At 33.6% G+C, this 20,881-nt stretch overlaps 1 non-coding gene across 1 annotated transcript; it reads left to right on the forward strand.

The window, feature by feature from the left end:
• Positions 1-12,011: 12,011 nt before the first annotated feature.
• Trnal-aag (transfer RNA leucine (anticodon AAG)) lies at positions 12,012-12,093 on the forward strand. The gene has a single exon. It is a non-coding gene; the product is annotated as a tRNA-Leu (tRNA).
• Positions 12,094-20,881: the final 8,788 nt, after the last annotated feature.

Below are 20,881 nucleotides of genomic sequence, written 5' to 3' on the forward strand. Positions count from 1 at the left end.
CTTTCCTCGAAAAAAAAGCCCTGACTTTAAAGGTTTATTTCCTACCAAAGTTGGGATTACTTTGTGGTTTTAGTGAGAATCTGGTTCTACGTCTGCTGCGCTGTGATTTTATTCAGTAATTTATATACACATAGAATTACTGACTTAGGCGATGGTCACATAAAACTTACATTATATACTCTGTATACATATAATAGACGTATGGATTTATGACTACTTTCGCCAACACTACCAAACTACTGTAGATGAAACTTCACAGCAATACTAATACGTATACGTACAATACCGACTTCCAAAAAAGATGGACTTCTATATGTTCGTATGTCATTATTTTTCTACATAAAACTGCGAAGGCACCATACATCGTTTTGGTAACCCTTGTAGTTTGAATGAAGTTTTTAAGACATATTCTTAATTTTCATTAACATTTTGATTTCTACAATTTAACCAAAATTGGATTAGAACTACGATTTAATTATAGATATTTGGATAAATACCCCAAAACATTATAAAATGCGATCGTTTCATAAAAACGGATCATTCTTAGAAAAAAAAACATACCAGAGAGAATACAGATCACGTACCCTCACCCTTACCTTTATGGAAATAATGTAAACAGACCTAAAGTTCTCATGATTTATTTATCCTTCCTACTCATTGAATGATTGTTCAAAGTAAAGCATTAAGTAAATGATGCAGCCGTTTCGATTGTTTTTGCAACTCGCTTTCATTATCTCATTTTGTATGCCTTTTGTTTTGTTGCTTTATTATTATTGGTAGTATACATATAGGAATACTTATGTACTGCGTAGTTACTTGTTTTAAATTAGGTATAGTCCTTCAATTATATGAAATCAATCACCGTTTTTGTAAGAAAATTAAGTAATTTTGCTGAATAAAGTATGATTTCTTCCTTCCTAATTCTTAGGTTCAAACATTATTAAAGGTTTACCTGAAATACACTGTAAAGGCTAGAAAGGGGACGGCCAAAGAAACGATGGATGGATTGTGTAAATGTCGATAAGTATGGATAGAAAAAACTATATTTTTGAGATGACGGCAGATAGAAGAGCTTCCCCTTATATGGAAATAAAATATGAATAAGGGCAGGACAATGATGATTAAAAATACTTAACTTCTTTACCATTCCGTAACCAAAATCCAAAACACAAGCTCAAAGTAATATACCTATAGAATTGCTAAGCATTCTTCATTTTCCTTAATTTCACGCTCAGAACTTTCATTGGCTAAGCCTACGCAGTTTCCTAGCAGGCAATAAACGTCCACCCACTGGCTGTTGGTCAACTGACCCTCTTTCTGATGAGGTCAGGAAGAAGATGAATACTAAAAGTCTGTGGTCCGTAAATATTTGTGTGACATACTTTTTGTTGGTCATGTCCTGTGTTAGTGGTCTCAGACTAACGTAATATAGGTACGTATTCATACAATGAGTAGGATAGGCCTATTATATTAAAAAGCACATAAGCACGCCATTTGCAAAACATCAATACATAATAGTACGTACAAAACTTAAAGGTTTGATATTACGCGAGTCAGCTAGCGTGTGGGAAATATTTATTTTGATGTCGCAAAGAAAGGCGTTGTCTCAAATTGACTTAAGGAATACAATTCCTAAAAAGTTTTCCCTAAATCAAATTTAACTTATTTAGTAAATTTATCTTATTTCATAACTTCTAGTCCCCATGGTTTTGCCCACGTCCTGAGTGAACCACTTCCAGCTTCCAGATAAAAAATTGTGTACGCCTAGTCTTTAGAAAAAAAAAACTCTTAATTTGGTTCACTAATATTTACCTGAAAGCAGACAGACTTACTTTCGCATTTATAAAATTACTAAGGATGTATTATCTAGAAGATAAAATAAACATATACAAACCTTTACAAAATAAAAGCAAGCTCTATTTGAATTAATTCGAGTAACATTCTCTTTCAACATAACTTGTTGCTCTGTATTACGAGAAGAGAAAATGTTTCTGCGATTCCAGAAAATACAGTTTTCCTAACGAAATAAATCTCTGAGAAATTCTTACATTATTATGATTTTTAAATCAAGTAGCAAAAAGAGGTGTGTTGTAAGTCTGAGCGCTATGTGTGTTTGTCTATTTGTGGTATGTTAGCTCTTAAACAGTTTTTAAAATTATATATTACGACTATATAATAGTCATAAAAGTATTCGTATATCAAAAGAATATAAAAATATATATATAATGCTTAAACTGAGAAAATGTTCTTCAATGTAAAAAAATGTTTCTGTATCTAAAGTATAACATTTCAATGTCCAGAAAGCCAATTAACGTTTGCCATTGTACCTCGAAGAAATTAATCAAAAGAATAAACTTGGAACGGTATAAAATAATGACTCCGGCAGTTATAACTTTGAAGAAAAGAACAAAGTTCCTTCTCAATATAAATTGCTTGTCCGTAGAATATTGTTGATCCTCACTTAATTTGAAAGCGAAACTATAAACGTCAATATTAGCCCAACTAGACAGTTTAACGCCCCCAAGTTTGTAACAAATACCTCTCGGGAATTCTCTCATTACGCTTCTAAGATTACCAAGTAAGCGATATTACGCTAATAAAACCCCAACATTTTGGTGAAATACGCTTACAATGTATCTAGCCTGTTGCTTCCACTGGAGACGAGAAATCAATGTCACTACACACACACATCCGCCTGTTGCACGGGATCGTGTAAACATACAAACACACGGATAGGGCACGCACACATGCGTAGCGTCGAGGAAATCGAACGCACACATACGTTTTCAGGGTCTGGATCACGCACACAGGCGTAAGCTACAAGGGAAGCTGCAGCTAGGTCGCGAATGACGTCAGAGCCCGCAAGGTCAATATCACTATTCTATCCTTGTCTAACTTACTGTAGATCGGGTTTTATGTCTCTCTCGCACGGTGGGCTCGTCGTCCCGTCTGGGCCGCGAGTTGCACGCGCTCGGAGGTCGTTTGTGTGCGAAAACCTTTTTACTTAGAGATACTCCGGGCATTCTACGCTTTTCAAAAGACGTAGTAATTTACCTGCAATCTACAACTTCCTACGAGGTTTTTGTAGTACATTTTGTTTGATGATAACAGTTCCCTACTGTTTGTAACCGAATACGGTTGTAGTACTCCGTGAGTAATAGTTCTGGGAAATCGTTTCACGCTTGTGCTGGTAGTAATTTCTCTGTTAGTAATTGATGCTTCTATAACTATTATCAATTCGAACTTTGTTATACTCTATATGATGGATTGCAATATTAATTAGTACTCCGAATTGATGGTCACAAATCAAAATTTAATTTATACCAATATCGTATCATTTCAATAATGCTTTGTGCGTATGATTTGTAGATAATTACATATTAGTGAAATACGAGAAAATATACACTTGTATTCTGAAATTTCAATTTAAAATACAAAATACTTTTTTGTTAACAATTCGAATTTGAGTGCATTTGTTATCTTGCTATTGTATTTTGTATTTGAAGTAAGTATCTACAAGAATACGTAAACGAAAGAGCAACTGAAAAGAATAAGATGTGAGCTATTAAAGTACATTCAGACACAAAACATTATTATGTACATTTGTTTCGTACAGTTACATTCACGGAGGAAATAAAGATATCGGAGATGCCATAAGGAAGGTAGGTCAGGCGCGTTCTTATAGGTCAAGCAACGTACGGTAGGCGTGATCAGTTACTAGAACTAACGAGACGTTCTGGTTCCTTGTCATATTAAAACCAATCTGTTGGTCAAAGATTGGTCTCGATTGATTGGTTATTTTATTTCGAAAATAATGGCGTGTTCTAAAGAAGGAGTGTGAGGGCGGAGTTAGTTACGTTTCTCGTCCCCCAAACGCCCGCATTTTGGCGCGCTACTTTCTTAGGAGATTTTGCGTTATGACATCTCCGCTAGTCATTTGGTTCTCCGTTGTAATATCACATTGATTTACATAACGCAGCAGTCTTTGCCCGTACATTCGCGCACAATTTGAATATGAATGTTACTAACGACATATTTAAATGTTACCATAAGCGGTGGCTTGTATAATTTGATGATAATTCCGGTGTAAAGTCAAGGATTTACGGGGATTTGAATAAGAGCTGGGTTGTCTCGGAATAGGATTTTAATTAAGACAGCGAAATTATTAGAACTTCGTTAAAATAACGTTATTTTGGCATTTTTTATGCTCACTACTAAATACTCTGATAACTTAAGAAACGTAGGTAGGTATGTACGTGAAAGACTGTCAAAAGATAATTTAACACACGTTTTGTTCTCTTTGCTTAATTTTTTTTGGGTTATAAAGATATCCTTCACTTTAGCAATGTACATTCCTTTCCAAAATATTCACGTGTTATCACTTGACACGTGCCTTTGGTTATCAAACTGGTAAATACCTACCTAGTTCCAAAATTTTCCTTGTAACAAAATAATATCATATAATGAATTTAACCAGAACTAAGTTGTTATTAGAAGATTTATAAAATGAATAGGTACTCAACAAGACTGAAATGATTACAGAAAATGAAATAAATTTGAATAATTTAAGTAACAGTGAGAATACGTAATTCTAGTAACAGGTTACCATGACATTCGTGTGCGATTCGGCACACGCAAAAAATATGCCCTTTTTTAACCGACATCCCATAAAGGAGGAGGTTTTATTAGTCGGGATACTTTTTTTACATGTTCACCAATTACTCAAACACGCCCGGACCGATTTGCATTTTTTTTTTGTTTGATATCGTATACTTTCCAGTTGATCAGGTCAGGTCTTTTTATCTCTCGAGAGTCTTATTTCTTTTATCAAATAGTTAAATCACAGCTTATTTATTTATCACTATTGCGCAACTAATCAAACAAACAACTATAGTTTCGGCAACACATTCAATGCAGACAGACTGTCTCATAATTTCACTAACAACATGTCAACACTAACTTGACATTGTTCCCTTACCATCAACTTTAACCCCTCGGCATAAGGTTCAAAATCATTTGGCAAGCTTTTGTAAGTAAGACGTTTTGAAACTGATAGACATGCGTGGGGGAAATTTTGCTGAAGAGTAATAGATAGATTTGTTCAGTGTAGGAAATGTAAGCATCCATCTTTCTTGGATAAAAGAAAGGTATTTTATTTGTCTTTCAGATGTGTAGTTAAAGGATATCGTTAGGAAAATAGATTTACCTCGGTCGGTAAAAATAGTTTTAGATTTTGTGGAAGTGTTTTCTAGGCTTTCGGATTTTAATGCTTTTTGCACGCGCTTCTTTTTGAAAACACCGTATGAGTTAATATTTTACAAAATAAATCAAAGAGCTTGTAAGACAAAAGATGATATTATGTATCTATTTTACGACAATACGAAAAACTACACCCATTTATCATTATTTTTCATATTATCTAAACTTAATAAATTCTATAGAACATTTTCTTTTGCATTTGCAGTAAATACACCGCAATCCTGCGATACACCAAGAACTTTTAATCAAAGTCATTTTCACCCTTTAAAAACAAAGCTCTTAAAACAAAAGAAAATCAATCCAAACTCTGTCTCCACCGACACACAATTTTGAACCAAGATGAGGTTCTAACGATAGTAAACATCAGAAAGTCTGGGTGCCACAATCTATACTCTTTACTATAATAATATAGACGAAATATCTTTTTGTTTGTTTGTCTATTCCTACCTTAAAGGACTCCAGAACTACAGAACCGATTTGAAAAAATCTTTCACCATTTGAAAGCTAGATTATTCCCGAGTAAAATTTGCTATATTTTGTCTGTGTACGGGTAAAAGTTCCCCCGGGACGCGAGTAAAACCGGGTGCGAAAGCTATTATTAAAATATAGACAGTGTCGCGTAAAACCCCCTATTTTATGACCAGTCTTATGCACCTGCCATGTCTAGCCCACTAATGTGTCTGCAGTCTGTACCAACACTCATGCAAGCGAAAATAACTCTTAATACAAAAGCAATAAGCTTCAAGGTCGTTGTCACAAAGTTAGGACGAAGTTGTAAAGTATAATAAGTTTCTGAAGTATATTTTGTTTGGGAATAAAAAGACTAAATATTTTTCTCAGGATTTTGGGGTTCGTCTTTTTAATAATGAAGCTAAAGTAAGTATTTAAGATTTCGCCGTTTCGATTTAAATAAAAACAATTTAAGCCTTAAAGTTAAATGAAGAGGGACCAGTAAATGTGAAGATCCCCCCAAAAACATTAAATGTAAAAAAAGCCAAGCCTCTACGCAATTCCTCCACCGTAAAAAGTTTTGAGATCGCATAGAAGCCAAGTCCTGTTCAACTTTATTTGTAATAATAAATCAATATTTTGTGACTATATCAATAGTTTTGTTCACATTACAATAATATTGACTTGGCCATGAGCACAATAAACTACAAATATAATACAGCATATCTTGGAGAGGTGAAAGTCAAACATGAAGTTTAATATCACAGAATTAAATTCTTTTAGTTTATTCAATTGTTACTAAATGACCTACAGCGAGTATCATCCAACATCAATGAACTGCACATGTACTATGGCGCATGTTTAGTCCATAGTGATCTCAAATTCCAATCATAATCAGTCCAATCGTAAAATCATGTCCATATAGAATATATCAATTCAATGGTATTTACACATTATTTCAAGGACCGACTTCTAACTTGTGCTCATGGCCAAGACAATATTATTGTAATGTGAACAAAACTATTGATATAGTCACAAAATATTGATTTATTATTACAAATAAAGTTGAACAGGACTTGGCTTCTATGCGATCTCAAAACTTTTTACGGTGGAGGAATTGCGTAGAGGCTTGGCTTTTTTTACATTTAATGTTTTTGGTGGGATCTAATTTATTTTTTGTAGGCCTCTTTCTTCTCTAAGTATATAACAAATTAAATTAACTTACACGCAACTAACTAAATATATAAAAAAACTAAATATGTACACCTAAAGCAGCACGTAAACAATTATTTTTTTAAATAATCTAAAAAAAATCGAAATTGTCGAATTTTTGAATCGAATATCTTTTAGAATAAAAGAGATTTATTTCAGAAGTAGATGGCGCTATCACATGAAATTATTATTTTATTTTTTAAGTACTACTTATACTAAGGTATGTAACGAAACCATAGCGCGATTTAGACCAGGACAGCACCATCTATCGAGCGAGCATGCAGTATTTATCGCACTGCATTAATATGAAAGATTTTATCCTTATTCATTTAATTTTACCCTAGCTTTTTTATTCATATGTATGTATATTTAATACATAATAACAATATACCACATTACGTAACAATAAAACAAATACATTTTGTACATAAATAAATAACAAAGTTATGAATGCAGTCAAAATTCATACACAATGTTCTTGAAAAACCGCAAATATAAATTTGTTTCCTATTTTTTTATTAAGTTTTAAGGTTTTTATAATTTTTCCTTTATATGTAGCTAATAACCTATCTTGGTGCCAAATTTGAAGGTTCTGAGTTTGCTAGAAGTACCTTAGACTTTTGATGATCGGTCAGTGAGTGAGTCAGTGACAAAATGGTGTAACTTTGATCGCTCATAACTCGTCAACTATTTATTCAAAAGTCTTGTAATTTTGAGACTGAGCTTGTTATTATACTTACTCTTGGTCATCGAAAACCTAAAGTCCTAGCTTTGTTCACATGGAAGATACAGGGGGCTGAAATAGCCGCGAAACGCTTCGAGAAAAGATGGTACGGCCGTGCCCGCTTTGCTCGAGTCTTGGCTGGGGCACTGCCGTGCCCTCAGATACATATATTTCAAACAATTATTGTTTCCATAGATTTGACCTGCTTAACTATCGTCAGTCTTAGTTCGGCTTAGCAGTCTCTGACATAAATTAACAAGGACTTAAATCAATGGGTCTTCTGATTGATTGCGAATGTCATCTAGACACACGGCAGTGTGTCCGCCAAGTTCGAGCAAAAAAAGCGACACACCGGCCGTGGGTTATATTACACGAACCATTTCGGGCCAAATTCGACCCCCCTATAACTCAAAATCTATTTTATTTACGCATACCAAATTTGTAGTATCTGTTGAGACCCCCTCACTTATCTAAAATACAAAATTTCATTAATATACCTATTGTAGGTCTTGAGATATTGACGTCAGAAAATCGCTATTTTTACTATACACTCACTGACTGACTGACTGACTGACTGACTCACTCATCAAAAACCTAGACCACTTCCAATGGTCGTATTGACTTGAAATTTGGCATGGAGGTAGGTCTTTATGTCAAGGTAAAGGGAAAAATCTGAAAATGGCCAAGTGTGAGTCGGTTTCAAAATAATGAAGGTGTTTTATACCCGGTGTAAATTTATACCCCTAAGGAACTAAAACGAACTAAATTTATCTATATTTATATAATATATCTTCGAATGGTCGTACCGATCTGAAATTCGTTACAAAGGTTTGTATTCAGTCAAAGTAAAGTAAAAATCTGATCTGAAAACGACCAAGTGTGCGTCAGTTTCGAAAATAACGAATGTGTAACTTTGATCCACGAACATAATATATGATAACATGTCATGTCAGTCAGTTGGTAAATCTAGTCCATTTAGTTAATCTAGTTCATTTCTTTGTAAGAAGCATAAATCTGAAAGATAGTATAAATGAGACATTCCCTTAACTAACTTAATCATAAGAAAAAAATAAAATAATCAACCTTACAAAAATAAATGAAATCCCACCCAAAACAATAATGTGAAAGACTGCCAAGTTCGATAATATGGGAATGCTTCGCCTATAAAAGAAGTGAGATCTGAATAAGTACCAAGTTCCATAGTTACATATACCTCAGTTCAAAATAGTTACTTTTTAATGATGTTACTTGGCAAGTTTTAATAGAAAATTAAATACTTGATTCATTGCGTTTAGTAGGTTTATAACAAGGTGTGTGAAAACTTGCCAAGTAGCATCATTAAAAAGTAACTATTTTGAACTGAGGTATATGTAACTATGGAACTTGGTACTTATTCAGATCTCACTTCTTTTATAGGCGAAGCATTCCCATATTATCGAACTTGGCAGTCTTTCACATTATTGTTTTGGGTGGGATTACTCATTACGCTTGTTGGCTTATCCCTTGAAGTCATCAGTACAATTCAATTACTAAAATACCATATTGTTGATACATGTCGAATTGCCATTATCACGACCTTCGGTTTCTATTTCTATTCTTCTATAGGTACTGTAGGACCGGGAGACAATTCTCTTGCTCAAATGAAAAACTGATTCAATATCACGACGTTTATTGTTCGAGTTCGAGAGGTGAAGTGACATACTTCATTATAAAAATCCTAATCTACTATTTTCCATAGAACGCATTTAAAATGATTGTCCGGACAGTATCAAAATAATGAATAAAACCTTACAAATGAAAAAGTTTCTAACTACATTACAGTACGTAATAATATTCTAAAGCTGAAGAGTTTGTTTGTTTGCTTGCTTGAATGTGCTAATATCAGGAACTATTGTCTTGATTAGAAAAAATCTTTCAGTGTTGGTTAGCCGAGTAGTTAGTAGGTGGTTAATCGTGATGTATATGGTTCGTATACATAGAAGTTCCTACGGGATGCGAATAAGACCGCTGGCAGAAGCTAGTAGGTATCAATAGGTTATATGTAAAAATGTGCTATAAAATATACCTACAGAACGTCATTTCTCTATTCCACCAATACAACATCATTAAAATAACGAAAGCCTGCCTAAAGAGTCAAAATAAATAAAGGACCAAAATACATTTTAACCCTTCGACAGCACATAGAAATCTATTACCAGCCACCAACACAATACGAGCTAATTGGATGCCTAGAATCCCGGATAATGAGAGATAACGCAGCACTAATGTAATGCCAGCATCGAGTTCTGACGTAACGATCAATCGATTCTCTGAAAATCGAATACGACGCATCTGTAGTATGTAAATGCGCTTGGAATATCGTTATGTAAGGAGTTTACATGAGTGTTTTGTGTGCTTTTATGTATCAGCTGTCAAGTCCTTTTATGCCTTTGTGAACTACAAATCGGCGGTAAAAATCATTAGTAAACTGAATTTTCAGCTCTTTACTCAAACACGGTTAATTCTACTGAAAAATGCAACAGGGATTTTGTACATTATTTGTGAATATTACAGAAGAATTGAACTGAAGAAAGATTTTGTAATAGTGAGGCTTCATACGCATTATGATATTTAATTTTTTTTATTAGTCATTTCCCCGCACCTGCCTACATTTCTACGTTTCAAAGCAAGACATATAGATAGATAGATTAACTATATTTATGTATTTTGAAATGCCTTAATAATACCTACGTTTTCAATTAAAGATTTTATTTATGGCAGAAGATGTTGAAAAATCGACAATTCGACATGCAGAACACACAGCAGCATTTTATATTATGACGTCATCCATAAGAGCGGTTAAAACGTGATTTTCTCATTTTAGAAATAGCCAGCATTTGAATGTGGTCGTGAAATCGGTCCATTACGACACAATGGACGCACGGAGCACCTGTGGAGTGGTTTAATAGGGCCGGAGTTTCAGGACTAGGGAATCTAGAAAATTCAGGACTTTTAATTCAAATGTTATTTATTTTAAATATAATAAAGTTAAGTATTATTTTTTGGTTTAAAGTTTTCAAGGAATGTTTTCTATTGGAATAATTGTTGGAGTTACCTAAATATACGTAGACATCAAACATGACTTTGAGATGAAAGTAGTAGCACGTAGTAGGGAAAAAAGGAGGCCTACGGCTGAAGACGGACAACCCAAAGGTCCTGAATTTTTCTAAATGACCTATTTATTAGCACGTATTATACATATGTTCAGGTCTCAGTAAGGTATCAAAAAAAGATTTAATACTATTTAAACATTTTATGTTTCCCGTTCCAGTCGAAACATTCACCTAAATAATTAAACTACTTTATTTAAGTTACTTTATCCACATAAAATACTTTCAACCAGCATCCTATTTAACCAACTCCAAAAAAGACCTTATATTCCGTCCCTGTATTCGAATCAATCCACATTGAATAGGGATGCGTATCGCTCGATATATCGATATATCTAGGCACGTATTACTATCGACAGGCCGGCCATTTGCAATCATCAACTGTAATTGGCGATTCGAAGCGATTTTTTTCACACTGACACAGATTAAAAATTGTAATTGAGTTCGGAATGACAGTGGTGGGATTTTATTTAATTGGGTTAGTATCAGTTTTGTTTAATACGTTGTAACTTTGTAAATACTACCTAGCTGTTTTCTGCAGTTTTAAATAAAATAAATAAATAAACTTATTAAGTACTTAGGGATAAAGCTGAGTAGATTTTTAGAGAGCAGAACTCATATGTGTAGCGAATAAAACATGATTTAGCGATTGATGTTCTTTTTAAAGTGAAAAATTCTGAAACTTAACGTAGTTTTTCAAGTATTTAGGTAGCATTTTGTCCAGTGTATTTTATTCAGGTGTAGCTTCTACCTACTTTATTTTAAATATATTTTGTGAGCTTATTTTGATTAAATAAAGTACCAATTTGATGAGATTATATTTTATAGGCATTTTATTGAAATTTAAATGAATGAACCTTTCACTGTAAAGCGTCTCTAAAGTTCTGAATGCTCAATGGAAAGTTCTTTTGAAAGTTTTTTTTTAATGTGATACTTATAATTTCTAGAAGTTTCAAGGGCGGCGAGAACATGAATGGGTCCAACCAATTATAACAAAACAAAAATACTGAAATAATTGGAAACGGTAAGCAACGATTCCCTAGTGATAATAAAAAATGCTTTTACATCTATTTATTTAGTGAGGTGAGGAACATCGGAACATCGAATTTATCTTTCTCAGTTGACCGATAAGACTCACACTACTGTCCCAATTTGTGACGTCCACATTCCAAAAGCGCGATAGAAATAGAACGGTAATTTCGGCGTCCTGGTCAAGTGGTAGCGTGGCCGAGCGGTCTAAGGCGCTGGTTTAAGGCACCAGTCTCTTCGGAGGCGTGGGTTCGAATCCCACCGCTGCCAAAATCTTTTTGAAGCAATTTTTTTCATCTCAATAGATTTTTTTCGCTGTTATGGATAGTAGTAGTTAATATTGAGCTATACGAGAAATTACGATCACTATTTTAAAAAATATTTTTTGACTCATTATTCGTAATTTATTCTATGAACAGATTAGATATAATTGGCTGATTATGTACTTACCTAAACCAGAATAGAATATAGTAAACAATATAGTAAAAGTTAACTGAATAATTTAACGCAGAAGCACAAAATATTTTCCGCAACAAAGATTTCACATAACCTTTTTTTTAACTAAGCCATAGACTACCGAACTAAAAAGGTACTCCCCTATATTCTCTTACACTTCAATGGCAACAAAACCTGAAATAGATATACAGAACCAATCAATTTTGTACCTTAATACTAAGCTTTTAAAACTCTATATTGCTTGACCATTAATCTGATGTAGGAACGCGGGCTTGGAAAACGTTTTTTTTTCAGACAATATGAACTAAAACTGCCCGTTGTTAGTTTCCCTTTTAAAATTGAAAGAACTTTGAAGCTTTTCGAAAAACATATTTTTTACTTTATATATATTTCTATACATTCTACACATTTTGTACCACTCGCGAGATGTTAAGTACATGAAATGTTACACCAATACGCTCGACGAAATGTTACACCAAATTGCTCGTTGGTTTGTAACAAAGAGGCGAGCGTGCTCGATGTTTTGTTCGTAAAATGATGATACACTAGAACATCTCATAGAGAGGCTTGTTATTCTGTTACAAGTAAATGTTGTAGTCTATACTCACCCTAACAATACGATTTTTATACGTTAATTTATTACAAACCAACCTCCGCCATCACAGTAAACAATTTGCGTCAATTTTATTATAATTTATGCAAAATCAATGTTCATGACAATATTAATTAATTTCGATAACGCAATTATACCTACCTACTGCCGACTCGTTGCGGTAAAAATGTATAAAGTTAAATTAATGAACTCAATGACAAAATAATGAGATAATTAATATGCGAATCGAGTATTTTTAATAAATTGTTAATTTAATCGTACTTAAGTCTAGGTATTATAAAAGCTAAAGTTTCTAAGACTGTATGCATGAATGTTTGTTACTGTTTCACGCACAAACCACTGAATGGATTTTGATAAAACTTGGCAATAATATAGCCTAAGCAATGAAGTCCGATGAGCGTTTATTAAGATACCTGTATGCCTATCAGAATATCTTTTTATGCTCGTGCGGGAAATACCTAGTTTTCTCGGGTCGGACTCACACAGATTGATGGAAATCCTACCAATTCAGCAGGTTTTAATACAATTCATATCTTTTGACCAAATACCTTAACCTATACCTAATCTGGAATTTAAATACATATTTGATATTTACTTGGATATAAATTTGTGCCACTCAAATCGACCATAATAGTTTTAATGGTTATTTATTAAAGTACCTGAAATTAAATTTCACCAATTTCGATAATAAGTGGCTAATTAATAATAAATATAGGCGATATTGTTCAATTAGTGCTAAATGACCGCTAATTGTGAAACGTGACCTACAACGTGGTTACACGGATATTAGTACTGAAACGCTGGATGCGACCTACATATTTCCCCTTGTTGTAGGAAAGTTACATGTAAGTATAGGAAATATTTTTATTTTGTCGAAATTGAGAATTATACAGTAAGTTTCTCTTCTTATTTCATATTTTTAAAACGGTTAATAATTTTAAATAAAATGTAAGTGATGTATTATAAGTGTGATTTATCTTAAATGTTTACCTTCGCACGCCATTCTATGCGGATTTTCATGTTATACTAGAAAATAGGTTTCATCTTAATCAGTTCCAATTTTAAAACTTTACTAAGCGCCAATTGTACCAAAACCGTACGTCAAATTGGTGATTTGACAACTGAAAATGGTTCGGTTATCGATAAAGTTAAATGGGTAATGGTTACTCACCGTGACTGCTCCACTTTCTCTACATCCGTGTATCCCGGCCATGGAATGACGACATTACCTTCTCATTGTCAATGACAAGAATGTGGATGTCATCTCCGTTTGTCACGTGGTGTCTTTATTTAGCATGCCTTGTACTAAGGAGTATTTTTAATTTGAAACCTTCAGGGGGAGATTCAAGCCTCAAAGAAGTGGGTAGATCCATCGGATGTTTATTAAATTCATGTACATGAGCGAGTACATAGGGGATTACATTATCATCTGCCTAGTCATTTCCCAACTATGTCGGGGTCTGCCTATCAGACATCCTCTACCCAGTTACCCGGGCAACCCAATACGCCTTGGTAAGACTGGTTGTCAGACTTACTGGCTGCTGACTACTCGTACGTAATGACTACCAAAGATGTTAAAATAACAGCCGGGAAATATAGTTTATCGTGCACACATTAAGGATTACATGGGGTACTAAATATTAGTAAATATAGGTAGTACGTATGGAAGTATAATTTAAGAGTATATGAGGAAGTACATAAGGGAATATAAAAAATCCAAACTTGCCCAAGAATTGTTCACAAATAATTGTTTTCATTCAAGTTCACAAAACATACACACCTACCTACTCACAATGAAATTGATCCGGTGAAAACCTCGGTATTCGGGAAAAATCCCAACGATACCCAATCACGAACCGGTTACGGACAAATATTCGTACAAATACATTGTAATTACATTTTATATGGTTTAAGTTATAAACCGATGGCGGTTTAGGTAATGTTTGTAAAAAGAATAATAACAAGTCACGTATACAGTTATCTGCAAGGATATTGAGCCCTGACCTTCACCTGCGCAGAAGTGATTTATTGGTTTATTGCCTTAATGTGTACAGTGCTCAAAGCGATTCCCACTCTTCCGCCGAGAGCTCAATATCCGTGCCGATAACTTTACCTATACCGTAACAAATCTATGAACTTTTGAATATAAGACAAATGGTACTGATGTATTTTGGATGATTTAAGAGCATTAGACAGTAAATAATACATATGTATAGTATTAATTACTGTTTAAAATTCTCATTTTACTATAAGTAAAATTGCATAGTTAAATTACTACAGCATATGTTTTACTAATGTTTGCATCGCTGATAGTGGTTACGGACGGCGGTTTTCAGAACATAAAATTACGTATAAAATGTTGTGGTATGCTGGTTCTTATTTAAAACAGGTTTATTCAGTAAAATCTTCAAGCATTCGCTCCCCGCTCATCCCACACCCCAAACACCAACAACCAATATGACCAAATATGAATTTGAGATATTATGACGCTGTCACCACGGCGTGCGTCACCACGCTACGGCAATAGGTATTAACATCGTCACCCTCTCGATATTGTGTTCCGTATGCACGTTTACCTAGACGTATTTGTGGAAACCTCGTGACAATGTATGGATATAAATTAAGAACATTCATTAAATTACTAAATATACAGTTTATTTCATAACATTATTTGTGAAAAATGATTTTCAGTGTCTCGGAAGGTCGTTAAATTGGTGGCAAAGCTGCCATTTGAACTGCTGCGCAACTCAGCTGCATCCGATTAGACTGAAAGCCGACTAGTTAGGAAAAGGCTAGGCAGATGATGATGCTTCCTGGAGTAACAATAGATTGTCATTTTAATTAGTTAAAATTACTTGCACTAGCACAATAATAAGGTATTGATTAATAACAAATAAAAGTGTGTAGGTATTTTTATATCAATTTTTAATACCTACCTTAATACCTAGTTTACGGCAATTTTATCAGTCTATAGGATGTGTCACTATATTAATAAGTTTTTAAGTACTAAGTACCCACTAACTTTAAATATCATAGTCGGTACTAAAAAGACAAAACTATTAAAACCGTTACACAAAGTTTGAATGAGAAAACTTAATGTAATCAAAGGATTGAGAGTTTTCTTGCGTGGGACGATCAATTTATGTTGGGCCGACTATTTATTTACAATTTTGTTTAGCCGATTAAACTAGAGCCGACTCTGGGCTATACAGATTAAATTGGTTTGGAATCATTTGGTTCAAAAATCAGCTCAAGTGTCTTGACCTTGTCTTGGCGTGACCCAAAAACTGCTAAATTATTTATTGTTTTATGTCACTTAAAAAACTTGGAAACAAAATAATCATAAAAATTATAATGGTAGACTGATTTGTCATAATAGCTGTTCTCCCCAGTTTCAACCGCGTCCTGATAAGGGTACTTCCTCCCGCATCCGGATAAAAGTACCTACTCTATGTCCTTTTTCAGGCGTTAGTGTCTCCGTGCGTGCTCGTTTATCACGATTCTGTAGTTATGGCTCGAAAACGCGACTGTAGTAGCTGTCAAGCAGCTGATAAGTAATATTTAATTTAAACATTCCTTATAGCATGTTTCTCCGTGTGAGAGGAGGCCTGTGCCCAGCAGTGGGACGATGAAAAACCTGTAACAGTTATAGCAATTATTTGTACGGATGTAAAAATAATAACCTCATTTTAGTTATAGTTCTACCGAGATGTGAGTGAAAACACGCAAGCAACATCTACAAATTTCACAATACAAACGTCATACATAACAAAGGCATATGTAGCTCCTACGCACCATTTTCAGACAATAAAGTTAAACACAATAGACTCCTGATATATGAAACCTCTTACGTTTGACTCTTTGACATTTTCAGCCATTGATTGTGACCTTGACACACGGTATAATTTACTCGGATCTTGAAATAAAATTGAACGTAAATCTATATTGAAACATAATTTTTGTAGGGAAAAGGGAAAATGAGTGACGCAATGGTGACTATGTAATGTAGAAAAGTAAATAAGAATAAATTGTAATTTATTATTAAACATCATCATCTGCCTAGCCTGTTTCCCACCTATGTTGGGGTCGTCCTCCAGTCTAACTGGATGCGGCTGAGAAGCAGAGTTTTACATGGAGCGACTGCCTATCTAAACTCAACAACCCAGTTTCCCGGGGAACCTAGTACCCCTTGGAAAGACTGATTGTCAGACTTCCTAGCGTCAGGCCATCTTACTACTAATAAATTATTATTAAAATATATAAAAAATTAAAAATTATGTCCTTTGAAAAGTACTCAAATAAAAGTTAAAACATACATACAAATAATTTTATACGCAAGATAGCTACAAGCTCACTCAATACAAAGTTATTAAGACATAGCAACTGCCGATACACAAATTAATGAACATTGTTGAACGTTTTTAATTAAATATTTCATTATCTCAAGATGTTTCTTCGAAATGGTCAATTTAATTTCTAAAGCGTCTATGAAATCGCAATTTTTATAACTTTATTGAAAACGAGGATTCTGTACAATGCGTGCAAAATATTTCTCTTATTAAAAAAAAAACTAGCTTATGCCCGCGGTTTATATATATATAATATATCCTTCTCCCGGGTCTAAGCTACTTCCCCTCTCATTTTCAGCTTAAACGGCTCAGCCATTCTTGAGTTACAAAATGTGTAACTAACATGACTTTCTTTTATTATACTTATAAACATAGATGCTTAGTTTTTCCTAAGTTTTGTACTTGAAGGGTCGCGTTTATTGTACCAGCTGTAGATAAGTTCATAATTTCAACAAAAAAATACCTATGTCATATATGTATATGTATAAGCATAGTACATAAGTTACGACTGTCCCACTTTATACTCCATCTGGTGTAAACAAACCGCAACTCTTAGATCTTCCAGGAACAATTCGAAACACTAATTGGTAGATTTTACCTATCATCCAAGTTTCTCATGAATTTTGACACCGCCGACGTATCCTACTAATATTATAAACGCGAAAGTTTGTATGTATGGATGTATGGATGTTTGTTACTCTTTCACGCAAAAACTACTGAATGGATTTTAATGAAACTTTACAATAATATAGCTTATACATCAGAATAACACATAGGCTACAATTTGTAAACATATTGTTCGAAATACTAAACCTGCGCAGACGAAGTCGCGAGCACCAGCTAGTTATTTATAATTTAATTATTGAAACTGATATTGTATTTAAGTCCTAAGAACAGGTATTTAACTTAGTTCAAGGAATTTATTTTATGGACACGTGCATAACTTTCCTAACTGGTGATATCGTATAGTTATTTTTCTTTGAAAATATAGAAATAATTATTAGGTCGTGAAACATTGACATAGTAACAGATAATAATATCACTATGAAAGTCCGAAGTTTGTGAGTATGTATTATTCGATATTTCTTCACGTGAAAACAATGGTAAAAAGTAAAGATGTTGATGAAAGTAATAATTAAAGTTGCAGCAGTAATATAAGTACATACATAAGAATAACAAATCTTTACGCTACTTTTGTCCGTATTCATAAATTTTACAATAACTCCATGTACAGAAATTGATATTATAATACGTTATAATCACACCGCCACAAGGACTTCAGAAAAGGACTTTTGTAGGCCCATATAAAGCCTTCGTAATGCCTGACAACCAATTAGCAAAATGTTGTACTTTTTCTTAAGCCCTGTAATTGGCCGCTTTCCAAACTACGGATGCGGAAATATGGAGCTTTTCAAGGTAAAATGTCTTTTTGACTTGCAGTCCCGACTCTTTATATATGATATTATCCGATATTTTATTTTTAATGAATTCCTGTAAAAATGCGAATTTCAAAATTCCGAATATTCGGACGTGATTCGGACTCATTACTCGATATTCGAATGAAGTTTTCGATTTTGAGCAATATTTTTTTATAAATTGTTGGTATTATGAATATATAAACATTTTATGAAATTTTGGATGTTTTCCTGTATGTATGCTGCAAGTCGGTCTTCCCAATTACTTGGCGTATACACCTTTGATCACTTCTCCTATTTTTATCAAAATAATATTTATATAACCCTAACAGATCGAATATCAAACACCTATAGTCCGTTTTTAAAGCACCCTTCAAGTTTATAAAAAAACCTAAACTACTTCATTATGCTGAAAACCATTTTCCACAAAGAAAGTCTGACTTCCAACGTCAATTGAAGTGACGTCAATCATCCAATATTGCCAGCCAGCCATTAATATTCATGAAAATATTAATGGCATTCAACTCTTTCTAATAATTTTCCTTGTGTCTGACATTTCACTTTGTTGAAACAATTAGTGACTTGATTTGTTGCTACCTAAGACCTTTCATTTGTATTGCTTTTTCCCAAATAGGGGTCTAATTGCCAGGTTTATTTCTTTGAGTTATTAATAATCAAAAAAATATCTGAGCGTCCAAAATTTTTACCAAAGTTAGCTGTATTTAGTGGTCGTCAATCTCTTTGCCACTATCAATAGTTACTTGCTCAATGTAGTCTTCTTGTAGTTTCAACCGACTTGAAAAAGGAGGTTCTCAGCATGACACATGATGTATGTATATTTGTGCACGATTTTCTTACTTTTGTCTTATTTTAATTTTCAGCATAATAACTATCTGATTTTTTTGTAACACGTTTTTTTTTCAAAAATATATTAATGAGGACGATTTAGGTGTAGTTACAATTTTACACCCCGTTTGAAACCGTGATGGTCTCTGGTATAGAACACATTTTAGAGTGCAAAGAATGCACCTCTAAGGTCAAAGTAGGCTGAAGATTGAGAGCCCAAGGAGGTCACAGCGGAAGGCCGACTTTAACGACAGCCACTTTACGTCATTATGCAAATATTTCCGAAAAAGTACAGGGTCACAAAAACTTGGCACTCACTCTGAATTCGTAAAAGTACAACACTGCTTCGCTGTCTTGTTTTTATTTATTTTTAGCTTTCAAATATCCGATTCCTTGCAGTTATTTACGCTTGAAAATATTCTAGAACAAAATAAATCTGTAGAAGTTAAGGTTAGTTGATAACAAAATGCTGAAAATAAATGTTTGCTGATGCTTGAGAATGTGAAAATACTTTACATAGCTACGTAGCTAGCTGCTATTAAGATATCTAAGAAATAAGTGCTTATTTTCTTCGAAGACTGAAATATGCTATTTTTTTTCTAATAATACTCAAGTTACTTACAGAAATAAAAATAATAAGTATCCTAATCGTTAAAAAATACAATAAAATCTAATTGGATACTTAAACAGAAAGCAAAAAATATATACTTGTAGAGAAATCTACAAATTATTGTGGAAATTGCATAATTACACCAAACGCTGAATTTACCTATTTACATATTCTGTTAGACATTCTTAATTAGACCTACACACAATATCCAAACTTTATATCTAAAATTATTTAATAAGAAATATTACCTTAACTTTGTAAAAACCTTTATACCTCCTATAACATAGCCCGATCAATAAACGTTACAATACGTTCAAAGTATTTTCTCGTTCACAATACAGCTTCACAACAAACTTACAACTGGGTATAGGCAAAGAGCTTATAACTGACTACAATGGGTAGCTGTAGGCTTTGTCTCTTTAACTATGCCACTTAGGAATACCCAGCGTTTTTTCTACCTATACTATGCTAGTTGTTCCTCGCGGTTCTACCTGCCTCCTGTAAAATAAATATATAGGAATAATAAGTAGCCAATGTCGTTTCTCAGACTAGATATTGTGTACCGAATTTCATTTAAAACGGTATTGTAGTTTCAGGGTGAAAACTCGAAAGACGGACAGACAAGCAAACCGAAGGATTTTACAATAGAAGGAGTGGAGATAATGGCATTATGAAAAGTGAACTATAAAACAGCAAATAGTAAAATATTGTTTCAATTTTGAAAATTTTACGCATGTTAATTTACAGTTAGCGACTTCTACTGCACTGA

This window comes from Helicoverpa armigera, chromosome 19, assembly GCF_030705265.1.
Source record: "Helicoverpa armigera isolate CAAS_96S chromosome 19, ASM3070526v1, whole genome shotgun sequence".
NCBI lineage: Eukaryota > Metazoa > Arthropoda > Insecta > Lepidoptera > Noctuidae > Helicoverpa > Helicoverpa armigera.